Here is a 27,665-nt window from a genome sequence, read left to right as displayed (position 1 = left end):
CAAACGGTCCATTTGCATGGAGTTTCTTCATGCATATACACCAATAGACATGGTTCGCATGTCTCAAATTTTTCAAAAACGAGTGAGCCAAAAGATCCATCAACATGGAGCTTCTTCATGCGTTTTATACCGATATGACTTACATGGCAGTGCCACAAGTAGGTGGTACTATCATTACTATCTTTTGGCATGAACATGTGTATCACTATGATCGAGATTCAATAAACCATTCATTTTAGGTGTAAGACCATTGAAGGTATTATTCAAATAAACAGAGTAACCATTATTCTCTTTAAATGAATAACCATATTGCGATGGACATAATCCCATCATGTCTATGCTCAACGCAAACACCAATCTCGATGTAGAGGGAGCGTACGATATTTGATCAACCTTGGAAATACTTCCAACACATATCGTCATCTCACCTTTAGCTAGTCTCCGTTTATTCCGTAGCTTTTATTTCGAGTTACTAACACTTAGCAACCGAACCGGTATCTAATACCCTGGTGCTACTAGGAGTACTAGTAAAGTACACATTAACATAATACATCCAATATACTTCTATCGACCTTGCCAGCCTTCTTATCTACCAAGTATCTAGGGTAATTCTGCTCCAGTGGCTGTTCCCTTTATTACAGAAGCACTTAGTCTCGGGTTTGGGTTCAACCTTGGGTTTCTTCACTAGAGCAGCAGCTGATTTGCCGTTTCATGAAGCATCCCTTTTTGCCCTTGCCCTTCTTGAAACTAGTGGTTTCACCAACCATCAACAATTGATGCTCCTTCTTGATCTCCACTTTTGTGGTGTCAAACATCGCGAATATCTCAAGGATCATCATATATGTCCCTGATATATTATAGTTCATCACGAAGCTCAAGCAGCTTGGTGGTAATGACTTCGGAGAAACATCACTATCTCATCTGGAAGATCAACTCCCACTCGATTCAAATGATTGTTGTACTCAGACAATCTGAGCACAAGTTCAACAATTGAGCTTTTCTCCCTTAGTTTGCAGGCTAAGAAAATTGTCGGAGGTCTTATACCTCTTGACGTGGGCACGAGCCTGAAATCCCAATTTCAGCCCTCGAAACATCTCATATGTTTCGCGACGCTTCAAAACGTCTTCGTTGCCTCAACTCTAAGCCGTTTAACTGAACTATCATGTAGTTATCAAAATGTGTATGTCAGATGTTAGCAACATCCATAGACAACGTTCGAGGTTTAGCACACTGAGCGGTGCATTAAGGACATAAGCCTTCTATGAAGCAATGAGGACAAACCTCAGTTTACGGACCTAGTCCGCATAATTGCTACTATCAACTTTCAACTAAATTTTCTCTAGGAACATATCTAAACAGTAGAACAGAAACGTGAGCCATGACATAATTTGCGAAGACCTTTTGACTATGTGCAGGATAATTAAGTTCATCTTATGAACTCCCACTCAGATAGACATCCCTCTAGTCATCTAAGTGATTACATGATCCGAGTCAACTAGGCCGTGTCCGATCATCACGTGAGACGGACTAGTCATCATCGGTGAACATCTTCATGTTGATCGTATCTACCATACGACTCATGCTTGACCTTTCGGTCTCTTGTGTTCCGAGGCCATGTCTGTACATGCTAGGCTCGTCAAGTTAACCTAAGTGTTTTGCGTGTGTAAATCTGTCTTACACCCGTTGTATGTGAACGTTAGAATCTATCACACCCGATCATCACGTGGTGCTTCCAAACAACGAACTGTCGCAACGGTGCACAGTTAGGGGGAACACTTTCTTGAAATTATTATGAGGGATCATCTAATTTACTACCGTCGTTCTAAGTAAACAAGATGCAAAAACATGATAAGCATCACATGCAATCAAATAATAGTGACATGATATGGCCAATATCATATAGCTCCTTTGATCTCCATCTTGGGGCTCCATGATCATCTTGTCACCGGCATGACACCATGATCTCCATCATCGTGTCTTCTTGAAGTTGTCTCGTCATCTATTACTTCTACTACTATGGCTAATGCTTTAGCAATAAAGTAAAGTAATTACATGACGTTTAAGTTGACACGCAGGTCATAAATAAATAAAGACAACTCCTATGGCTCCTGCCGGTTGTCATACTCATCGACATGCAAGTCGTGATTCCTATTACAAGAACATGATCATCTCATACATCACATATATCATTCATCACAACCTTTGGCCATATCACATCACATAGCATACCCTGCAAAAACAAGTTAGACGTCCTCTAATTGTTGTTTGCATGTTTTACGTGGCTGCTATGGGTTTCTAGTAAGAACGTTTCTTACCTACGCAAAAACCACAACGTGATATGCCAATTGCTATTTACCCTTCATAAGGACCCTTTTCATCGAATCCGATCCGACTAAAGTGGGAGAGACAGACACCCGCTAGCCACCTTATGCAACTAGTGCATGTCAGTCGGTGGAACCAGTCTCACGTAAGAGTACGTGTAAGGTCGGTCCCGGGCCGCTTCATCCCACGATGCCGCCGAATCAAGATAAGACTAGTAACGGCAAGCATATTGAACAAAATCAACGCCCACAACTACTTTGTGTTCTACTCGTGCATAGGAATCTACGCATAGACCTAGCTCATGATGCCCACTGTTGGGGAACGTAGCCTCAATTCATTTTCCTCCGTGTCCCAGACTCTCACTCTGGCGACACCCGCCCTGACGGCGGCCGGACGCGTGCCTTCATCCCTCCCCTTGTCCTCGCGGCCGCGCCGCGTTCCCGTGCCCGGCGTTGATGGCCGTGCGTCCTCGTCCCGTGCTCCCCATCCCCGCTGATCCTCGCGCCGCACGGCCCGCCCTCCGCCGTTCCACCCCCGCTCCGCCCGGCGCCGTCTCCCCCGCACTTGCTCCGCGCCCGCGAGGAGGGCGAGCTGTGCTGGAGCCCGCGCCGCCCGCGCCCTCGGTGGACGTACGCGGGATTATCCCCCCGGCTTCGCTCAGCGCTGCGCGGAGCGGCCGCTCTGTCCCGCGGGCGCGCGGCGGCGCCCGGCCTTCGCTTGGTTTCCTCCTCCTTTCCCCCCTCTCTCTCGGGCCACGGACGCGGGCGGCGCCCGCCCTTGCCCCTTCCTCCCCAGCCGGGGCGGCCCCGGTGGGGCGCGTCTCTCCTCCCTCCGGCCCCTCGGCGCTGCCGTTCCCCTTTCCCCCTCTTCCCCTTTCTCCTCTTCTCTTGGCGCCTCGGCCCTCGGCGGGGCGGCGTGCCCTTGGCCCATCTAGGCCCGCCCCCCCGCCTCCCAGCCCCTGGGCCCCGGGGCCGGTGGCCCCACCCAGTGGCCTCCCGGCCCTTACCAGGTTGGTCCCGGATCCCCTCCCGTGCCCCCGCCCCTCTGTTCCCGCTGCGCCGCACTCGCCCTTCCTCTCTCGCTCTTTCCCTCCGGACCCTTCCGGCCCTCCTCGTGACTGTCCGGCATCTCCTCCGGCGCTGCCGCACCCCCTGTCGTGTTCCCCTCCTCATCTCCTCTCATCCCCGCGCGTCGCCGCACCCTTCCGTTTCGACCCTACGGGTTCGGCCGCCTGCTCGCCCTGGCCCGCGCCGTTCTCCGCTCCTCCCCCCGCGCTCTGGCTCCCCCTGGTTGCTCCCCCACTGTCCCCGATGCTCTCCTCGGCTGCACCCGCTGTCCGGCCTTCCTCACTCCCGTCCCCCTTCCCTTGCTCTCGCAGCGTCTTTCCTGCCCGCGCTTCGCTCGTCTCTCCCTCTCCCTTGTCACTCTCGTTCCCCGGCACACGTCTCTTTCCTCGTCTGCACCCTCCTCTCGTGCTCCCCATCCCTGGTCACCTTGCCGCCTCTGTGCCTGTCTACGCGTGGGCCAAGCGCCCCTCTCCGCTGTCCCCGAGCTGGCCGCCCTCCCGTCTCGATTCGTGCCACCCCCCAGCTTTGGTGTGTTGTGCGTTGAGGTGCAAATTGTCTTTTTTGGTACACGTTAAGCTTGTTCTTCCGAAATTTCAAGCCGCGCCTTGTTATGCCGAAAATTCAAGCTAGCGTCTCTGTCTATCATGCTGCGAAACTCCCGCCTCTTCAACCCGTGCCTTGTTAGCCCGAAATATTTAAGATATATCTTTGTCTTGTTGTGCTCCGACAACTCCCTCCATCTCAACCTGCGCCTTGCTATTCCGAAATTACACGACGCGAAAACTCCCACCTCCTGTGAAATCCTGACACGTGAAATGCCCGTGGTACCCCTGAACCGAAAGAACCACCTCAAATCGGTGGGGGTACTTTCGTAACTTACCCCACATTTCGGACAAGCGCGTCTCTAAGCCATGGTTCCCCACTGCCATCCCATCCGCCCACCCATTCGTACACCGAGGCCGCGAAAACCCGCGGACGAAACCCCACACCCTGCTCCGTCCGCCACCCAGCCGGAGCCTCTTCCCCGACGACGTCGTCCACAGCAACACCTCGACGTCCCTCATCCACCGTACCGGATGAGGATCCGTCGTCGATCTCATCGTCCCGCCGGTTCAGCCACCCCGTCCTCCACCTCCAAGGAGCTGCCCCGACGTTCCCCTCGTCTTTCGTGCCACCTCCATTCCCACACCGCCGTCTTCACCTGCACCACCGGAAGAGCATCATCATCACCGTTTCCTCGGATGAAGCTGCGGCCTAATCGGCGCCACCAAAGAGGTTGTACACTAATCGCTGCATTTTCTTCTTGATTCGATCTCACGGTGCTGCCGGCGCTCGGTCCCGAGCCGACGCGGCGGCTCCATCCACGGCGGCGTCGCCGGCCACTTCCTCCACGTGTCGCTCCCTCGGCGGCGACGTCCACATCAGTAGGACCTGCTGCTGCTTTAGCTCTCGCTCGCGCTGCTGCTCTGCTCTTGCTCTCGGTCCCTGCCTGGTCTGCTCTTGCTATTGCTCTTGCTCGCGCTGCTGCTCTCGCTCTTGCTCTTGCTTGCGATGCTGCTCCGATTTAGCTACACTTCACTCCGATGCCGCCGGGGTGAAGGAAGAACCAGCCGCAGCAGGGAGGGGGGCTCGCCGGAGAGGTACCCCACTATCTATCTTAGGGTTCAGGATGGGGGCGGTGGTCGCGCGGGCGGGGCGGTGGCGGGGCGGTGGCGTGGGGGATCGCCGGAGAAAAAGCTCGGCACGGGGGGGCCTAGAGGGATGGCCGGGGCGGCGGCGGACCGGCGGTGGGGAGTGTTTTCGGGGCGGGCGGAGGCGGCGCGGGACCGCTACCAGCCGCGGGCAGCGGGGGCTGGCTATTTAGCCGGTAGTGGCTGCTGGCTCAGGGGGGTGGAGGTTGAAGATGAACTGCATGCCCTTGATTTCGTATCCAACAGCTAGAAAATTGACTAACCATAGATGAAAAAGTTAGTCGACTGACATGTAGCCTCACCCTGCTGCTCTACTCTTGCACGCGCTGCTACTGGACGAGCAGCAGATACTGCTCTTGCTCGAGCCCATGCACCTGCTACCCGAGATGCTGCTACACGACTAGCTGCCCTGGCTCTCACACGCGCTGCTGCTCTGGGTGCTATTGCTGCTACTAGTGCGTTCAGTTTTGACAGTAAAATTAAGTTTCGATAGCAAAATTCAGTTTCGACAGTTAAATTCAGTTTCGACAGTTAAGTTCAGTTTCGATAGTTAAGTTCGGAGACGAGCGGCTGATGTATTTTACATCTAGCACTTTGTGGTTATGTATTTTACGTCATCTATTGGAGATGCTATTAAAATTCTACTCAGGTTAACGTTGTCTCTCTTGTCCTCCTTTAGCCTCGCCGTCGTACAACTCACCGGAGCTGCTCCAATGACGAAACCCTCCATCACAGCGGAGCAGTACCCCGGGATCCATTTCCAGACGCCTAAGATCTTCTTCCCCTCCTCCGACGGCCAAATCAGCTGGAGCATCCTCACGGACCAACCCAATCACGCTGAGATCGATATGGCTTCGCCAAAGAGGTTGTACACTTGTTGCATCTCTTTTTTACTCTACATGTTATATATATATATATATATATTGTCCACTAAGCACATGTAGTAACGTGAAAATACGATTAGTTTCTCTTACTATATATGACAAGCAGTAAGGTACCAGGCAACTTAGCTATCTGTGATGGACTCTCTTGAATGCCATCATCATTTATCTCTGGGCATTTGAGTTGTGCATTTGTAGATGGGCCTGGGAGTTGAGCTAGTAGGGTAGTGGCCTAGGTCCAAAGTAGTAGAAGTAGCACAAAAACATTTTTAGAGGGCCCTTCTTTTCCCTGCTCAAGCCAGCCTACTAGAATCGCCAGTGCTTGAAAGGCAATGTGAAGGAAAAACATAGGAATTGGAAAGTTTCCTATGGTACTACTATTCCTGCATTTGGTTCAAAGGAATGGAACAAAGGAAAACTATAGGATTTCTTCCTTTAGTGTCTCCTTGAAAGAAAAACCTTAGGAATTTTAATATCCACTTGTCCTCCTTTTCAAATTCCTATTCATGAAGCACAAGACTAAGAGATAGTAGCATAATAGCATTATAACCGTAAATTTTCTTGTGGTTTGACTTAATCTCACCATGCTTCTTTGCTCCTGTGATCTTCCAATTCTTGTGAACCAAACACCCAGATTGGCAGTAATCCTATGTTTTTGAATTCTCTATTTTGCATGTGCATTCCTATCCTATTCCTGTGTATTTCCTATCCCTGCATTGTTAGAATCCTCAAATTCAAACAAGCCCTTACACAATTACTTCTATTACAGATATGTGTCAAAGAAAACCTTGTGTGGTTTGTCCCGCTCCTGCTGCGCTGTGTTCCACCCTAGCTCAGCTGCTCCAATGACGGAAGGGTTCACCACAGCAGGGATCCGCTATCCAGACTGTCTTTCGTCACCTAAGATCTTCTTCCCCACCGCCGGCAGCCGCGACAACTGCATTACAATCATCAACTAAGCAGATGACCTTGAGGACTACACGGGTCCATAAGAGAGGTCGCATTCTTCCGTGTCTGCTTATGTTATGCATTGCTTAATATGATGACATGCTACATTATCGTCTTGTTCACCTATTAGACTCTGAGTCAAGTCCAAACTAATGCTCAAACTTGAGTTTTTAAATGGTTGTGGTGTACATATTGGGGCAACAATCAATACTATATGTCTACTATCTGGTTAATCTCGGGTGACTACTATGAGTTTCATGTTGGGTGGAAACAAACATTAAAGGATCCATTATCTGTATTTTTAACTAAAGCTATTATCTACCTGCTATCATTGGTTTTGGGTCTATCCACAATTTGCTACCATCACTCTGGATTTGTGCATACACTCCTTACATAATCTGACTATTTTTTATTCCTATGCATGTCAGTTATTGTACACAATGGAACTGAACATGTAGAGCAAAAGAGACGAGCTTTGCGTGGCAATAAAATTTCATGTAGACGTTGCTCCATGGTGGGCGCAAAGGCAGCCCTCCTCCACCCATTTCATATTGTAATCAAGAGGAAGATAACTGTTCTGAGGGGGATTCAGAAGGAGAAGACCACTCCTATTTACCCCCTGAGGTCTTCGCTCTAACTTGGCATGCTGATGTTGGTAATATCATGCATATGGTGCCTTGCTTTGCTTACTTATACATCAAATATGTCATCTGCATAGTTTGCACATGCTTTGTGTGAATGCCATCTGTTTAATTTCTTTATCGTATATGTGAATCATGCAATGCCATCTTGTTTAGCCAGACATCATATATGTGAATTTTGCAATGCCACTCATACATCTCCATCGTATCTACTTTTCCAAACACTTTTGCCCTTGTTTTGGACTCTAACTTGCATGATTTGAATGGAACTAACCCGGACTGACGCTTTTTTCAGTAGAATTGCCATGGTGTTATTTTTGTGCAGAAATAAAAGTTCTCGGAATGACCTAAAAATCAACGGAGATTATTTTTGGAATATATAAAAAATACTGGCGGAAGAATCCACATCAGGGGCCCACACCTTGTCCATGAGGGAAGGGGGCGTGCCTGCCCCTAGGGCATGCCCCGTGCCTCGTGGGCCCCCTGATGCTCAACCGACATCCATCTTGACTCCATATATTCGTGTTTAGGGAGAAAAAAATAAGAGAGAAGGATTCATCACGTTTTACGATATGGAGCCGCCGCCAAGCCCTAATCTCTCTCGGGGGGCTGATCCGAATCCGTTCGGGGCTCCGGAGAGGGGAATCTGTCGCCATCATCATCATCAACCTTTCTCCATCACCAATTTCATGATGCTCACCGCCGTGCATGAGTAATTCCATCGTAGGCTTGCTGAACGGTGATGGGTTGGATGAGATTTATCATGTAATCGAGTTAGTTTTGTTAGGGTTTATCCCTAGTATCCACTATGTTCTGAGATTGATGTTGCTATGACTTTGCTATGCTTAATGCTTGTCACTAGGGCCCGAGTGCCATGATTTCAGATCTGAACCTATTATGTTTTCATGAATATATGTGAGTTCTTGATCCTATCTTGCAAGTCTATAGTCACCTATTATGTGTTATGATCCGTTAACCCCGAAGTGACAATAATCGGGATACTTACCAGTGATGACCGTAGTTTGAGAAGTTCATGTATTCACTATGTGTTAATGCTTTGGTCCGGTACTCTATTAAAAGGAGGCCTTAATATCTCTTAGTTTCCATGTAACACCCCAAATTTTCAATTTGGAATGTTATACATTAAGTCATCTTTGCATATCATATTTTATTGCATTTTGGCTTGATCCTAGAAATTCTACGCAACTCAAGGACTTACGGAGAGAGTTGGGAATTTCATATCTGAGTTTTTCTCGAATTTTGAAAAGAGGATCGTTTGATTTTAATTATTTCCTCTTCAAATATTTCTGTTATAAAAATAAAAGAGAGAGGATAAAATGACTTCCTCAAAATAAAGAAATATTGGAGATTTAATGTTAAAATCAAATAAGAATTTTATTCAGAGCTTTATCGCTATTTTATTGGAATTAGGAAAAATATGCGTTTTTCAAAATTGCATTAGAGTCCCAAATAAATGTTCATATTGTCTGGTAGATTTTTAGAGGACGGGGAAAATTTATTTCAGGATTTTTGGAGTCCTTTTAATATTTCTTTTATTTGTTTTTCTGCGCGGAATATAAAAAAAAGGAAACCGACTTTGGGCCGTATCCGCCCGGGACTCCACCCGGGGGAGGCTTTATAAGTCGCGCCGCCCGAGGCCGCATCCCACCAGCCCGAGCGGCCCCACCCTGCCCCGCCGCCGCCGCCCGCCCGCCACGGGACGCCACCCCGCCGCCGCCGCCCGACCCAGCCGGAGGTAGCCGCCGCCGCCACGATTTTCGTTAGAAAGCAATCGGTTTTTTTCGAAACCCTAGATCTGTTTTTTTAGATCTGGTTCGGTTTTTTCGGCTTATTTATATAGTGGACGTTCGTCCGTACGTTCGTCCGTACGTTCATCCGTACGTTAGTCGGAGATAGCGAACGTTCGTTCGTTAGTGTGTTTTCGTCAGTTTTTCTTTTTCTCAGATTTTTTCACGATTACTTTCCATCGCGATTTCTGATCTGATTTTCGTTTTAGTAGAACTTTTCGCTTGTTTATCGGAATCAGGCAATTCAAGCGCCTAGAGTTTCGTCTTGAAGCCCTCTTTCTTTTTAATCAACTTAAACAAGTTTTTGCTACTGTAAAATTTGACTCTAGTCCAGATTAGTAAACGAAGCTTGTTTCTTTCGCAGTTTGACTTTCATTGCTTCGTTCGATTTGATTCTTTTTGCAAACCAAAGTTCTTAAGTTGAACTTTCTGGTTAGATCTTATTATTTGAGTTTTACTCATGCATCTTTTCTTGATTGCTTATTGTATACTTTTTTGATTGTGATAGAGTACCCGGAGTGCGAAGCGTGCTACTACGAGTCTCTAGGTTTCACGGATCATCAGCAAGGCAAGTAACACTTTGATCATACCTCTTTACTACCTAGTTTTATTGCATTAGATCAATCCTCAAACACTTGCATGGTTAGGAGTTGATTAAATTTGTGGGTTGGGAAGTAGATGAGGTAGTATATATTCACCTGTTTGTTATCAAACCCTGGGAGTTACTTCTATGTTGCTTATATTGCTATGCTATGCTCGTAGACATGGTTTGGGTTTGAGTGTATTCATGACAGATGTGAGTTGTTAATTAATGGTTAACTTAAGGTGGCAACTTTAATACACATCTCGGTGGATTGAGGCACCTGGGGAACCCAGTGATTGCCTGTATTTTTGGAAATCCTGGGGTACCATGTGATTCTCCTATGGACTGCCACCCAGGCTCAAAGGGATCATAAGATTATTCAAGCTAGAAACTTCCGTGTGCAGCCACATGCCATTATGGGCTCTAGCATAGTTGAGTAAGTTCTGGGAAACCTTTCCATGATGGGCTAGCAGATGTAGGGGATTGTAGGTGTACATGCCTATCTATCGGTTAAGGGGACCTCGTCGGAAAGACTGTGTCTCGGTCATCCGTTTCTCAAACATTATGTAGTGCGAGAAATCCAATGGAGGAGATCGAGTCTTGTGGGGGAAAGTTCACAAACCTCTGCAGAGTGTACAAACTAATCATGGTTAGTCGTGTCCCCAGTTATGGACATCTTGAGTATCTAGTTCTTGGATTATCATGTGGATCTCATCACTCTTAATATAATTTGATTGGGTTTAATGATGATTCTTAATTGGGATTGAGTTGGGTGAACCTTCTCAATGTTTAACAACCACCATGATAGTTAAATAAAATTTGTTCCTTTGTTGTAGGGAAAAATTGGCTTTCCGCAAAACATATTAACCATACAGCCTCCACCAGCCATATATGCATGCAGTGATAGCATTATTCTGTTCGTTACTCTCTTGTGTTACATTGCCAGCATATTCCATGTGCTGACCCGTTTTTCGGGCTGCAACGTATCATGTTGCAGACTTTTCAGACGACGAGTAAGCAGCCTAAGGTCGTGGTCTTTCACTCAGTGATGCCGTTGGAGTTGATGGACTCACTTTATCTTCCAAGCCTTCCACTGTTATCGTATTAGATGGCCTTAAGCCATATTTATTGTAATAAGTTCTCTTTTGATGCATTCAATGTAATAAGTATGTGATTGCTACTCTGTTATAAATCCTCAAGTACTGTGCGTGTCAGCATTACCGATCCAGGGATGACACTGATGCACAGAGATCAGACTGTTTGAGGTCTGGTTGCTATAAGATGGTATGAGAGCACACGCTGATTGTAGGACACGACCACTAAGCTAAAGCCCTAGATCACTACTCTCTTCTCGTTTCTGACTCCTCTCCATTTTCTACTCTTCAAGATGGCGGACACAAGGAACAAGTTTGCACAACCGGATGAAGAAACACCTTTTGGACGACACTTGAAGGAAGTCACTAGGCACCTGAACATTGGAATATCAAGCTTCACCGGGACTTACAATGCCACTTTACCAGAAGAGGAGCACTTGATGATTCAAGTTCAAGTTCCAGGAAGGACATTCACGCCAGTCACTGAGCCCATAGAGTTTTCCTTTGATGCACCAACCTGGAGTCTGGGAAAGAGTATGGTAGCCCACATCACCATGGGACGCATTGGAGAAGTTTACCACAAGGATCTCAAGGATACTATCTACCAGATTTGTGGGTACCGAGATGAGAAATGGGAGATGATTAGCACCAGGAAGGATAGATCCATTGCCGCTTTCATCCAGGAGTTAAACCAGCACATACGTCGCCAGGACAACCAAATGTGCGCAGGTATGATAGATCTGAAGAAGGCAATGACCAGGATCACGGAGCTGGAGGAAGAACTCAAGTCTACACGCGATGGATACGAGGAGGAAATGACGATACTAGTGGAGATGAATGATGATCTGACAAGGAAGCTAGGAGTATTCATGGGAGACCCCGCGCCAGGAGGAGAAGATGATGATTCTACTTGCCTGGAGAACTACATCATCATCGACGACACCAACTCGGACCCCGACGATAGCGATGATGACTATGTTGATGAAGCTGGAGCGAATATCATGGAGTCTTTAACCGATCAATTTTTCTAGTCGACCACCATATCAGTAGTAGTATTCCCCCATGTATATAGTATAGTCCGAGCACTTTTGTAACGATAGTTCTAGACTGATTGTAAGCCCTTGCTTGATTGATTGAGTGAAATGATTGTGTTTTTCTCATGTGCATATGGGTAGTGTTTTATCACTAGACCTCATTCTATTCTATTCTCTTCCCTCTAAACCCTCAGATGCCTCCGACACGTGACCCCGGATTTACCTTTCCACCGGAGCTCACTCAGTTGATCCAGCAGCAGAATACCTTGATGCAGTTGTTAGTTCAGAACCAAGGCAACAACAACCCACCACCACCACCCCCGGTTGACAACTTAGCCTGTTTTCTGAGGTTGCAGCCGCCGGTGTTTTCCAGTAGCACCGAGCCAATAGTGGCAGATGATTGGCTCCGCAGGATTGGAAGGGAGTTAACCACTACAGGATGTACGGATGCTAAGAAGGTGCATTTTGCCGCACACCAATTGGATGGACCAGCAGCCTCATGGTGGGAGAATTACACATCCACTTTTCCTATAACCAATGTTACATGGGACCAGTTCCAGCAGGCCTTTTGCATTGCCCATGTATCCACATGAGCTATGGCCATGAAGAAGCACGAGTTTTGCAACTTACTCCAAGGAGGGCGCACCGTTGGCCAGTATGTGGATGACTTTAGTAAGCTAGCAAGTTATACCCCAGATGACGTCGCTACAGATGCAGCAAAATAGGAGAAGTTTCTAGAAGGACTGAATGATGAGCTGAGCATGCAGTTGATGGTGGCAAATTTCAATAACTACCAGGAGTTGGTAGATAGAGCTCTCGTGATTGAAGGGAAGCAGCAGCAGATTGATAACCGCAAGAGGAAGTATGGACAAGGGGAGTATAATTCTTAGAGCTCAGCAGAGACCCCGTTTTACCCCGAACTCGTGAGGACTTGTCCATAACCATGAAGGTCACAATCACCCGGGAGGGAGTTCGCACAACCATAGTGTCCCAAAGAACGAAAATGGTAATGGAGGAAGCAACGGACAGAACCGTTCCAACCTAGCAACCCCCGCCAAGAAAGATCTAAGCCACTTTACTTGCTACAAGTGCTAGAAGACCGGACATTACGCCAATGAATGTCCTAAAGCTAAAAATGGAAACAATAATGGAAGTTCTGGGAAGAAGCCCAACCCTTTCAACAGGGGACAAGTGAACCACGTTAACGTGGAGGAGATTGAAGCCCAACCAGATGCAGTAATAGGTAAGTTTTTGGTTAAAGTCATTTACCGCAACCGTTCTTTTTGATACTAGTGCATCGCATTCATACATATCAAGGAGATTTGTGGATAAGTATAAACTGCCCACCAAAGTTCTTAGTACACCTATGTTAGTGAGCTCGCCACGAGCAGAGTATATGGCAAGCCAAGGATTTTTTCAGATGCCATTGACCATAGGTAGACATGTTTTCCCCTCAGACTTGATAATTTTGGAATCACAAGGTTTGGATGTGATTCTGGGTATGGATTGGCTATCGATGTATGGAGGAAACATCGATTGCGCCAGTAAGTCGATTTTGCTCACCACCCCAGAAGGAAGAAGGATCAAGTATGTATCCCGGCATGCGCCGATTAGGACTCAAGTAAATTCCTTATCAGGAGTTGTACAAGAGGAAGTACCAGTGGTGAAGGATTTCCTGGATGTATTTCCAGAAGAGTTGCCAGGCATGCCACCGGATAGAGACATCGAGTTTTTACCAGGCACAGGGCCAATATCTAAGAGACCATACAGGATGCCCGCACAAGATTTAGAGGAAATTAAGAAGCAGATTAAGGAGTTACTGGATAAAGGTTATATTCGCCCAAGTTCGTCACCTTGGGGATCACCAGTACTTCTAGTGGAGAAGAAGGATGGATCATTGAGGATGGTTGTTGATTATCGAGGATTGAATGAGGTGACAATCAAGAACAAGTACCCACTGCCGATGATCAATGATTTGTTTGATCAGCTGCAAGGAGCTAAGGTGTTTTCCAAGATCGATCTGCGATCAGGGTACCACCAGTTGATGATTCGAGAGCAGGATATACCTAAGACAGCTTTTACCACAAGGTACGGGCTATATGAGTATACCATTATGTCATTTGGCCTGACTAACACACCTGCCTATTTTCATGAACATGATGAATAAGGTGTTTATGGAGTTTTTGGATAAGTTCGTTGTGGTGTTCATTGATGATATTGTGGTCTACTCGAAGAATGAAGAGGAGCATAAAGAGCATTTGCGATTAGTACTTGGGAAGCTCAGAGAACATCAGCTATATGCCAAGTTTAGAAAGTGTGAGTTTTGGTTGAATGAAGTTGGATTCCTTGGGAATGTTATATCCGGAGAAGGAATATCGGTAGACCCCGCCAAAGTCGTCACTCTGACAAATTGGGAGGCACCCACGTCAGTTGGAGAGATCCGGAGTTTTCTTGGACTCGCAGGATATTACCGGAGGTTCATTGAGAATTTCTCGAAGATTGCAAAGCCTATGATGGAGTTATTAAAGAAGGACACCAAGTTCAAATGGACTGAGGAATGTGAGGCCAATTTTCAAGAGTTGAAGAACTATTTGGTTACATCACCAGTGTTGATCCTGCCAGATCAATTCAAGGATTATGAAGTGTATTGCGATGCTTCTCGTCGAGGACTTGGAGTAGTGCTTATGCAGGAAGGAAGAGTTGTTTTATATGCCTCACGACAACTTAAACCCCATTAGTTAAATTACCCTACGCATGATTTGGAGTTAGCAGTTGTAGTGCATGCGTTGAAGACTTGGAGACATTTTCTCATCGGAAACCATTGTGAAGTATACATGGATCACAAGAGTTTGAAGTATATCTTCACACAGAAGGAGTTGAACCTCAGGCAGAGGAGATGGTTGGAACTCATTAAAGACTATGACATGAAGTTGCACTATCATCCCGGAAAGGCTAACGTAGTAGCCGATGCGTCGAGCCGCAAGAGTCATGTCAATACGCTCGTGACCGGAGAGTTACCCAAGGAGTTAGCAGAGAATCTTCGCGAGCTATGTTTGGAGATAGTTCCAAGAGGCTATGTAGCAGCATTGGAGATTCAGTCCACTTTGATGGATAAGATCAGAGAAGCTTAGAAGACGGACAAGGAGATTGCCGAGATAAAGGCAAGGATGAGCAAAGGAAAGGCTAAGGGATTTCGTGAGGATGAGCATGATACCTTATGGTTCGAGGACCGCGTATATGTGCCAAATGATCAGGAGATCAGGAAGCTGATTTTGCAGGAGGCCCATGATTCGCCATATTCGATTCACCCAGGAAATACCAAGATGTATCTGGATTTGAAGGATAGATTCGGGTGGACTGGAATGAAGAAGGATATTGCGGAGTATGTAAAAGTTTGTGATGTATGTCAGAGAGTGAAGGCAGAGCATCAGAAGCCAACAGGATTTCTACAACCATTACCGATACCCAAATGGAAGTGGGACAATCTAGGCATGGATTTTATCACGGGATTGGCCAGGACTCGTTTAGGCTATGACTCGGTATGGTTTGTAGTCGATCGTTTGACGAAAGTAGCTCATTTCATCCCAGTGAATACCACTTACACCAGTGCTAAGTTGGCAAAGATATACATGACCAGGATCGTATGTTTACATGGAGTTCCGAGGACCATTGTATCAGATAGAGGAACCCAGTTTACCTCAAAGTTTTGGAATTAGTTGCATGAAACTTTGGGAACGAGGCTAGAGTTCAGTACAGCTTTTCACCCGCAGACAGATGGACAGACTGAGAGAGTCAATCAGATTTTCGAGGACATGTTGAGAGCTTGTGCGCTAGACTATGGATCTAGTTGGGACGATAATTTGCCTTACGCAGAGTTCTCTTACAACAATAGCTATCAAGCCAGTTTGAAGATGGCCCCTTTTGAAGCATTGTACGGAAGGAGGTGTAGAACACCGTTGTTATGGGATGAAGTTGGAGACCGACAGTTGTTTGGACCAGATTTGATTAAAGAGTCTCAAGAGAAGGTTGAGCTAATTCATGATAGGCTCAAGGTAGCCCAATCCAGACAGAAGAGTTATGCGGATTCTAAACACAAGGAGACAGTTTACGAAGTCGGAGACATAGTGTATCTTTGTGTATCACCACTTTGAGGAGTGAAGCGTTTTGGAGTTAAAGGGAAGTTAGCACCACGTTTTGTGGGACCATACAAAGTTTTGGAACGTATGGGAGAAGTTGCTTACAAGTTGGAACTGCCCGAAGGATTGTCAGGAGTTCACGATGTGTTCCACGTTTCTCAGTTGAAGAAGTGCCACGCAGAGTTGGCTGATATCCCTCTGAGAGATACAGTGCCACTAGAAGCGATATAGTTGGATAGCGACCTGACTTACGAGGAGAAGCCAGTCAAGATTCTCGAGTTTGCCAGCCGAGTTACACGGAACAAAGTTATCAACTTCTGTAAAGTTCCGTGGAGCCACCTTATTGAAGATGAAGCTACCTGGGAACGAGAGGAAGACCTACGGAAGGATCACCCTCACCTATTTTCTGGCCAACCCGAATCTCGAGGGCGATATTGATCTTAAGGGGGGTAGGTTTGTAACATTCCAAATTTTCAATTTGGAATGTTATACATTAGTTCATCTTTGCATATCATATTTTATTGCATGTTGGCTTGATCCTAGAAATTCTACGCAACTCAAGGACCTACGGAGAGAGTTGGGAATTTCGTTATTTTTCATATTTGAGTTTTTCTCGAATTTTGAAAAGAGGATCGTTTGATTTTAATTATTTTCTCTTCAAATATTTCTTTTACAAAAATAAAAGAGAGAGGATAAAATCACTTCCTCAAAATAAAGAAATATTGGAGATTTAGTGTTAAAATCAAATAAGAGTTTTATTCGGAGTTTTATCGCTATTTTGTTGGAATTAGAAAAAATATGCGTTTTTGAAAATTGCATTAGAGTCCCAAATAAATGTTCACCTTGTCCGGTAGATTTTTAGAGGACGGGGAAAATCTATTTTAGGATTTTTGGAGTCCGTTTAGTATTTCTTTTATTTGTTTTTCTGCGCGGAATATTTAAAAAAAAGGAAACTGACTTTGGGCCGTATCCGCCCGGGACTCCGCCCGAGGGAGGCTTTATAAGCCGCGCCACCCGAGGCCGCAGCTCACCAGCCCAAGTCGCCCCGCCCCGCCGACGCCGCCGTCGCCGGATGCCGCCCCGCCGCCGCCGCCCGACCCCGCCGGAGGTAGCCGCCGCGGTTTTCGTTAGAAAGCCGTCGGTTTTTTTCAAAACCCTAGATCTATTTTTTCAGATCTGGTTCGGTTTTTTCTGGTTTAGTTATATAGCAGACGTTCGTCTGTATGTTTGTTTTAACGAACGGTTTTCGCCCGTTAGCCGCAGATTGCGAACGTTCGTTTGTTAGTCTATTCGTCAGTTTTTCTTTTTCTCGGATTTTTTCATGATTATTTTCGATCGCGATATCTGATCCGATTTTCGTTTTAGTATAACTTTTCGCTTGTTTATGGGAATCAGGCGATTCAAGCGCTTAGAGTTACGTCTCAAAGCCCTCTTTCTGTTTAATCAACTTAAACAAGTTTTTGCTACTGTAAAATTTGACTCTAGTCCAGATTAGTAAACGAAGCTTGTTTCTTTCGCAGTTTGTGTTTCGTTGCTTCGTTCGATTTGATTCTTTTTGCAAACCGGAGTTCTTAAGTTGAACGTTCTGGTTAGATCTTCTTATTTGAGTTTTACTCGTGCATATTTGCTTGATTGCTTATTGTATGCTTGTTTGATTGTGATAGGGTACCCGGAATGCGAAGCATGCTACTACGAGTCTCTAGGTTTCATGGATCATCGGCAAGGCAAGTAACACTTTGATCATACCTCTTTACTACCCAGTTTTATTGCATTAGATCAATCCTCAAACACTTCCATGGTTAGGATTTGATTAAATTTGTGGGTTGGGAAGTAGATGAGGTAGTATCTATTCACCTGTTTGTTATCAAACCCTGGGAGTTACTTCTGAGTTGCTTATATTGCTATGATATGCTCGTAGACTTGGTTTGGGTTTGAGTGTATTCATGGCAGATATGAGTTGTTAATTAATGGTTAACTTAAGGTGGCAACTTTAATACACATCTGGGTGGATTGAGGCACCTGTGGAACCCAATGATTGCCTGTATTTTTGGGAATCCTGGGGTACCGTGTGATTCTCCTATGGACTGCCACCCAGGCTCAAAGGGATCATAAGATTATTCATGCTAGAAACTTCCGTGTGCAGCCACATGCCATTATGGGCTCTGGCATAGTTGAGTAAGTTGTGGGAAACCTTTCCATGATGGGCTAGCAGATGTAGGGGATTGTAGGTGTACAGGCCTATCTATCGGTTAAGGGGACCTCTTCGGAAAGACTGTGTCTCGGTCATCCATTTCACAAACATTATGTAGTGCGAGAAATCCAACGGAGGAGATCGAGTCTTGTGGGGAAAAGTGCACAAACCTCTTCAGAGTGTACAAACTAATCATGGTTAGCCATGTCCCCGGTTATGGACATCTTGAGTATCTAGTTCTTGGATTATCATGTGGATCTCATCACTCTTAATATAATTTGATTAGGTTTAATGATGATGCTTAATTGGGATTGAGTTGGGTGAACCTTCTCAATGTTTAACAACCACCATGATAGTTAAATAAAATTTATTCATTTGTTGTAGGGAAAAATTGGCTTTCCACAAAACATATTAACCATACAGCCTCCACCAGCCATATATGCATGTAGTGATAGCATTATTCTGTTCGTTACTCTCTTGTGTTACATTGCCAGCATATTCCATGTGCTGACCCATTTTTTGGGCTGCAACGTATCATGTTGCAGACTTTTCAGACGACGAGTAAGGAGCCTTAGGTCGTGGTCTTTCACTCAGTGATGCCGTTAGAGTTGATGGACTCACTTTATCTTCCAAGCCTTCTGATGTTATCGTATTAGATGGCCTTAAGCCATATTTATTGTAATAAGTTCTCTTTTGAGACATTTGATGTAATAAGTATATGATTGCTACTCTATTATAAATCCTCAAGTACTGTGCGTGTCAGCATTACCGATCCAGGGATGACACTTATGCACAGAGATCAGACTGTTTGAGGCCTGGTCGCTACATTCCAATAGGACCCCGCTGCCACGGGAGGGTAGGACAAAAGATGTCATGCAAGTTGTTTCCATAAGCATGTATGACTATATTTGGAATACATGCCTACATTACATTGATGAACTGGAGCTAGTTCTGCGTCACCCTATGTTATAACTGTTGCATGATTGATCGCATCCGACATAATTATCCATCATTGATCCATTGCCTACGAGCTTTTCACATATTGTTCTTCGCTTATTTACTTTTCCGTTGGTGCTGTTACAATTGCTATAAAACCAAAAATATTACTTTTGCTACCGCTACCGCTACTATCATATTACTTTGCTACTAAATACTTTGATGCAAATATTAAGTTTCCAGGTGTGGTTGAATTGATAACTCAGCTACTGATACTTGAGAATATTCTTTGGCTCCCCTTGTGTCGAATCAATAAATTTTGGTTGAATACTCTACCCTCGAAAATTGTTGCGATCCCCTATACTTGTGGGTTATCAAGACTATTTTCTGGCGCCGTTGCCGGGGAGCATAGCACTATTCTTTGAGTCACTTGGGATTTATATCTGCTGATCACTATGAAGAACTTGAAAGATCAAAGAACCAAGATTTTTCCCTCAACTACGAGGGAAGGTAAGGAACTGCCATCTAGCTCTGCACTTGATTCACCTTCTGTTTTGAGTAAACTTGCGACACCTACTCCTGCTATTCATTCTGATATGTCGCATGTTATTTATGATGCCACTTCTGCTTTGCATGATACTTATGATGAAACTACTTCTATGCTTTATAATACTATGCCACTAGGTGAATTTCCTGATGAACAACTTGCTAGGGTTAGAGAGAATGAAATTATTGAAACTGATAATATTGATGAAAGTGATGATGAAGATTCTCCCCCTAGATATGAATTGCCTATTGTGCCTGAGGGTTATGTTATGGATGAAGAAACTACTAGAGATTTCTTAGCTTGCAATGATAGATCTGATGTTAAGAAATTATTAGTTAAACTTAAAGAAAAGTCTTTGAATGCTAGAATGAAATATGACCCTGGTTTTGCTACTTCACCTATCTTTATTACTGATAAGGATTATGATTTCTCTATCGATCCTGAGTTAATTACTCAGCTTGAATCTGATCCTTTTTATGGCTATGAATCTGAAACTATTGTGGCACATCTTTCTAAATTAAATGATATAGCCACCCTATTCACTAATGATGAGAAAACTCGCTATTACTTTATCCTTAAGTTGTTTCCGTTCTCATTAAAGGGTGATTCTAAAACATGGTTTAATTCTCTTGATCCTAGTTGTGTGCGTAGCCCCCAAGATATGATTTATTACTTCTCTGCTAAATATTTCCCTGCTCATAAGAAACAAGCTGTCTTAAGGGAAATATATAATTTTGTGCAAATTGAAGAAGAGAGTCTCCCACAAGCTTGGGGGAGGCTTACCCAATTACTTAATGCTTTGCCTGATCATCCTCTCAAGAAAAATGAAATACTTGATATCTTTTATAATGGATTAACCGATGCTTCCAAAGACCACCTGGATAGTTGTGATGGTTGTGTTTTCAGGGAAAGAACTGTTGATCAAGCTGAATTGATATTGAATAATATGTTGAGTAATGAAAATGATTGGACACTTCTTGAAACAAATCCTAAGCCAACTCCGAAGAAAAGGGGTATTCTATTTTTCAGTCCTGAAGATATGCAAGAGGCAAAGAAATCTATGAAAGAAAAGGGTAGTAAAGATGAAGATGTTAAGAATTTACCACCTATTGAAGAAATACATGGTCTTGATAACCTGACACAGGTAGTAAAGGTAAATTCTCTCTATAGATTTGATGAAGGTGATATTCCTTATTATAAGTTTGCTAGCCAATGCTTAGATGAGTTTGATAATTTTAGTGTTAAATAAGAAAACATCAATGCTTATGTTGGTAGACAATTGAACCGCAATGGTGATATGCTTGAACACTTGCGAGCTTAAACTTATTAGTAAACATGCTTCTATGGTTACTACTCAAGTAGAACAAGTACTTAAAGCTCAGAATGATTTGCTCAATGAATTAAATAATAATAAAATGAAAATGTTGTTAGAGTTATGACTAGAGGGGGTAAAATGACACAGGAGCCTTTGTATCCTAAGGGCCACCCTAAGAGAATTGAGCAAGATTCTCAGAGAACTAATGTTGATGCACCTAGTCCTTCTAAGAAGATGAAAAAGAAAAATGATAGGACTTTGCATGCTTCTAGTGAACCTGTTGTTGACACACCTGAGAATCCCAATGATATTTCTATTTATGATGCTGAGACACAATCTAGTAATGAACGTGAACCTAGTGATAATGTTAATGGTGATGTTCATGTTGATGCTCAACCTAGTAATGATAATGATGTAGAGATTGAAGCTGTTGTTGATCTTGATAACCCACAATCAAAGAATCAATGTTATGATAAGAGAGACTTTGTTGCTAGGAAGCACGGTAAAGAAAGAGAACCATGGGTTCAAAAACCCATGCCTTTTACTCCTAAACCATCCAAGAAAAAGGATGATGAGGATTTTGAGCGCTTTCCTGAAATGATTAGACCTATCTTTTTGCCTATGCGTTTGACTGATATGCTTAAAATGAACCCTTATGCTAAGTACATGAAAGATATTGTTACTAATAAAAGAAAGATACCGGAAGCTGAAATTTCCACCATGCTTGCTAATTATACTTTTAAGGTGGAATACCAGAGAAACTTGGAGATCCAGGAGTACCAACTATACCATGCTCCTTTAAAAGAAACTATGTTAAAACTGCTTTATGTGATCTTGGAGCCGGTGTTAGTGTTATGCCTCTCTCTTTATATCGTAGACTTGATTTGAATAAATTGACACCTACTGAACTATCTTTGCAAATGGCTGATAAATCAACTGCTATACCTGTCGGTATTTGTGAGGATGTGCCTGTTGTGGTTGCAAACGTTACTATTTTAACGGACTTTGTTATTATTGATATTCCCGAGGACGATAGTATGTCAATTATCCTTGGTAGACACATTTTGAATACTGCAGGGGTTGTTATTGATTGCAACAAAGGCAATGTCACTTTTCATGTTAATTGTAATGAGCCTATGGTACACTTTCCGAGGAAACAACCTCAAGTCCACATTATCAATTCTATTGGAAAAATTTCAACAATTACTATTGGAAGTTTTGAATTTCCTCTTCCTACTGTCAAGAAGAAATATGATATTCTTATTGTTGGGGATGTGCATATCCCCGTTGAGGTAACCTAGTTTTATTCAAAATTTCTCCGGTTTCATGCGATTCGGAATGAGATTGTTAACAAGACTTGATCAACCTTGTTAGTGGATTCCTTTTGGTGAGCATGAGATGGATGAAGTTAGAAAGCACAACCTTTTGTACCCTCCTTTTACTTTCTGTTATTTATCTTAAATAAAGCAAAAATAGTATTTTTTCTGTCTGTTTTCTGAATTATCCTTGCAATAAAAAATACCGCGACAATAAAAGTTTTCCAAATGCCCTGAAAATGAAATATGATTTCTTTCTAGAATATGTGAGGATTTTAGGAACTGAGAACAAAGCAGGGGGAGCAGCCACGTGCCGATGAGGGTGGAGGGCGCGCCCACCCCCGCTGGGCGCACCCCCTGGCTCGTGGACCCCATGTGGGTCCCCTCCACTTATCCTTGCACCCACACACTTCGTCTTGCTCCAGAAAAAATCATCCATGAGCTCAAACCCGAGTTCTAGCTCATCTTGCTGCCATTTTCGATCTCCTTGCTCAAAGCTCCATTCCCAAAACTGCTTTGGGGGTTGTTCTTTGGTATGTGACTCCTCCAATGGTCCAATTAGTTTTTGTTCTAGTGATTTATTTATTGCAATTTTTTGCTGCTTTGGTGACCCTGTTCTTGAGCTTGCATGTCAAATTTATGTGGTCAATAGTAGTTCTAATGCATGATATGGCCTCTAGGCACTTGTAGGAGTAGTTGCTATCAATTTTGTTGAGTTTGGTTCACTTTTATTTTAAATTACTAAAAATTTCAGAAATTTTCAGAAAAAGATGAATAGATTTTTGAGGGGCTCATCGAGCCGAAGCTCTAAGGATAAGCAAAGTGAAGAAAATAAGAAGCCCAAGTATAATCTTCCTCGTACTGTGGAGGTTCAGCCGTGTGAATGGCCTTGTGATGTGTTTTTGAAAGAGCCCGGGATTTATGAAGATTTTTATTATTTGGTTGAGAATGCAGGCCTCACCGACTTCCTCCACGACCAGCGTGAACAATATCTCTTACTCACCAATATTTTTGTGCAAAATTTTCATTTCCATGCTAGGAGAATACCACCTTCGGTGGAATTTTATTTATATGATGAGCATAAGGAGATGTCACTTTATGATTTTTGCCGGGTTTGTAGCATACCCTTTGAGGGCAGCATAGAGGAACCACATTGTAATGATGTGGAGGGATTTATTGATGCAATTGCTGTAGGGGAAACGAGGAAAGTTTCTGACGCAAGAATCACTAGCATACATTTTCCTGTTCTACGTTACTTTGCAATATTTGCTAGTAGATGCTTAATTGGTCGTGGGAACTATGGAAATCTTAGTGCCCCTGATATTGTTATTTTACGCCATGCTTTGTTTCGTGATACCACTTTCAGTTTAGGCGCTATTCTTGCTAAACAGTTAAATCTGAACCGTACAAAGGGTCCCATCTTGGGAGGCATCTTCGCCTCGCGCCTTGCTATACACTTTAACATACCTATTAGGCCTTATGAGAAACAGGAAAAGTTGCTGCCTCATGTTTTTCTAGATTATAAGAGCACGGTAGCACATGATTTTATTGTTAAGCATAAGAAGAAGATGCTTAACTATAGACTAATATTAGATAAGAAGCACTTTGAGACTATCACCTTGCCTGCTCCCCCTTTGTTCAACATATTTTCAGGCACGTACCATGTTTCGCTGGAAGTCGTTCAGGCATACCAGAGCCTGACATCAGCTCCAGAGTCGGAGCAAAAATCTAATCCTCACCGCCAGTCTGTTTATCAGTGGGATCCAAAGGAGATTGCGAACCAGTGACACCCCGAAGACCCTCCTCGGTACACTGGAGAGGGCAGTTTTGATCCCTGGGCATAGACCAACTTAGGCCAAAAGCCTAAGCTTGGGGGAGTATCTATTTCTCACCGACACTACATTCATGTTCACACACTCATTCCAATAGTCGGTGCTCACACTTTTTCATTGTATCATCCATGCTAGTTTATTTTCTGTTTTTAAGCTTTCTTCTTGTGTGTTTGAAAAACCTTAAGAAAGACCAAAAAAATAGTTGTAGCTTTTAGCTAGTTTACTTTCCATGCCTGTAGTAGTAGTAATTAAAAATAAAACCCAAAAATATTTCTCGTTCTTCTTTTGCTTGTTGGGAGCTTTCCCGTGTAAATAGTTTTATTTCTTTTCTTGTTCTTTGGGGGTCAAGAGGAGAAGACCTTGATGAAAATGTTGAGTGGCTCTCATATGCATTATTGTTGATCTAACAAAGAGCCCATATTACCTTGTCTTCTCTCTTGAATTGAATGCTTGCAGATTCCATCTTAGTCCAATGCACGTGCACTATTATTATTATCCACACTATTCGGTCGTGCAAGTGAAAGGCAATAATGACGATATATGATGAACTGATTGAGATGAGGAAAGCTGGTATGAACTCGACCTCTCTTGTTTTTGTAAATATGATTAGTTCATCATTCCGGATTCAGCCTATTATGAATGAAACATGTTTGCAATGACAATTAGATATTATAGTTGTGTATGTCATGCTTAATTTGCTAGGAGTTTATAATGGTTTACCTTGCGTGCCAACATGCTATTAAAATGGTTGTGATGTGGTATGATAGGATGGTATCCTCCTTTGAACGATTCAAGTGGCTTGACTTGGCACATGTTCATGCATGTAGTTGAAACAAAATCAACATAGCCTCCACGATATTTATGTTCATGGTGAATTATATCCTACTCATGCTTGCATTCGGTGTTGATTAATTTTAATGCATGTTCATGACTGTTATCGCTCTCTAGCTAGTCGCTTCCCAGTCTCTTTCTAGCCTTCACTTGTACTAAGTGGCAATACTACTTGTGCATCCAACTCCATAAACCCCAAAAGTTATTCCATATGAGTCCACCATACCTTCCTATATACGGTATCTACCTGCCGTTCCAAGTAAATTTGTATGTTCCAAACTCTAAACCTTCAAATAAACATTCTGTTTTGTATGCTCGAATAGCTCATGTATCAACTACAGTTGTCTGTATCTTCCATGCTAGGCAGGTTAGTCTCAACAGGAGTGGACTCCGCTCCTCACTCACGAGAAAATGGCTGGTCACCGGGATGCCCAATCCCATGCTCAAATCAAATCAAAATAATTGCAAACAAAACTCCCCCAGGATTGTTGTTAGTTGGAGGAACCCATTGTTTTAGCAAGCCATGGATTGATGCTTGTTGGTGGTGGGGGAGTATAAACTTTACCATTCTGCTTGGGAACCGCCTATAATATGTGTAGCATGGAAGATATCGAGATCTCTCGGTTGTTATGTTGACAATGAAAGTATACCGCTCAAAATATTATTCATCTCTATTTCAAAATCGAGCTTTGGCACCTCTACAAATCCCTGCTGCCCTCTGCGAAGGGCCTATCCATTTAATTTTATGTTGAGTCATCATCCTTTTATTAAAAAGCACCAGTTGGAGAGCACCGCTATCATTTGCTTGTATTATTGTTAGTTTTACATTGAGTATGACTTGACTGGATCTCTTTTACCATGAATTACAATTTCCAGCCAGCCCTTGATCTTCAGGGGTGCTCTACATTTATGTTTTGCGGTCTCAGAAAGGGCTAGCGAGATACCATCTTGTTATATCATATTATGATTGTTTTGAGAAAGTGTTGTCATCCGAGATTTATTATTATTGCTCGCTAGTTGATTATGCCATTGATATGAGTAAACATGAGACCTAAATGTTATTGTGAATATGGTTAGTTCATAATCTTTGCTAAAAACGTGAATGCTAGCTTTACATATTTGCAACAACAAGAGCGAACAAAGTTTGCAAAAGTTTTTATTTATCAATTTCAGTTTATCAACTAAATTGCTTGAGGACAAGCAAAGGTTTAAGCTTGGGGGAGTTGATACGTCTCCGTTGTATCTACTTTTACAAACACTTTTGCCCGTGTTTTGGACTCTAACTTGCATGATTTGAATGGAACTAACCCGGACTAATGCTGTTTTCAGCAGAATTGCCATGGTGTTATTTTTGTGCAGAAATAAAAGTTCTCGGAATGACCTAAAAATCAACGGAGATTATTTTTGGAATATATAAAAAATACTGGAGGAAGAATCCACGTCAGGGGGCCCACACCTTGTCCACAAGGGTGGGGGAGCGCCTACCACCGCCTGGGCGTGCCCCCTACCTCGTGGGCCCCCTGATGCTCCATAGACGTCCGTCTTAACTCCATATATTCGTGTTCGGGGAGAAAAAAATAAGAGAGAAGGATTCATCGCGTTTTATGATACGGAGCTGCCGCCAAGCCCTAATCTCTCCCAGGAGGGCTGATCTAGAGTCCGTTCGGGGCTCCGGAGAGGGGAATCTGTCGCATCGTCATCATGAACCTTCCTCCATCACCAATTTCATGATGCTCACCGCCGTGCGTGTGTAATTCCATCGTAGGCTTGCTGGACGGTGATGGGTTGGATGAGATTTATCATGTAATTGAGTTAGTTTTGTTAGGGTTTGATCCCTAGTATCCACTATGTTCCGAGATTGATGTTGCTATGACTTTGCTATGCTTAATGCTTGTCACTAGGGCCCGAGTGCCTTGATTTCAGATCTGAAACTATTATGTTTTCATGAATATATGTGAGTTCTTGATCCTATCTTGCAAGTCTATAGTCACCTATTATGTGTTATGATTTCTTAACCCCGAAGTGACAATAATTGGGATACTTACCGGTGATGACCATAGTTTGAGGAGTTCATGTATTCACTATGTGTTAATGCTTTGGTCCGGTACTCTATTAAAAGGAGGCTTTAATATCCCTTAGTTTCCAATAGGAGCCCGCTACCACGGGAGGGTAGGACAAAAGATGTCATGCAAGTTCTTTCCATAAGCACGTATATGTGTTATGATCCGGCAACCCCGAAGTGACAATAATCGGGACCACTCCCGGTGATGACCGTAGTTTGAGGAGTTCATTTATTCACTATGTGTTAATGCTTTGGTCCGATACTCTATTAAAAGGAGGCCTTAATATCCCTTAGTTTCCAATAGGACCCCGCTGCCATGGGAGGGTAGGACAAAAGATGTCATGCAAGTTCTTTTCCATAAGCACGTATGACTATATTCGGAATACATGCCTACATTACATTGATGAACTGGAGCTAGTTCTGTGTCACC

Source organism: Triticum urartu, chromosome 6, assembly GCF_003073215.2.
Source record: "Triticum urartu cultivar G1812 chromosome 6, Tu2.1, whole genome shotgun sequence".
Taxonomy (NCBI): domain Eukaryota; kingdom Viridiplantae; phylum Streptophyta; class Magnoliopsida; order Poales; family Poaceae; genus Triticum; species Triticum urartu.
Note: the sequence above shows the minus strand (reverse complement) of the source record.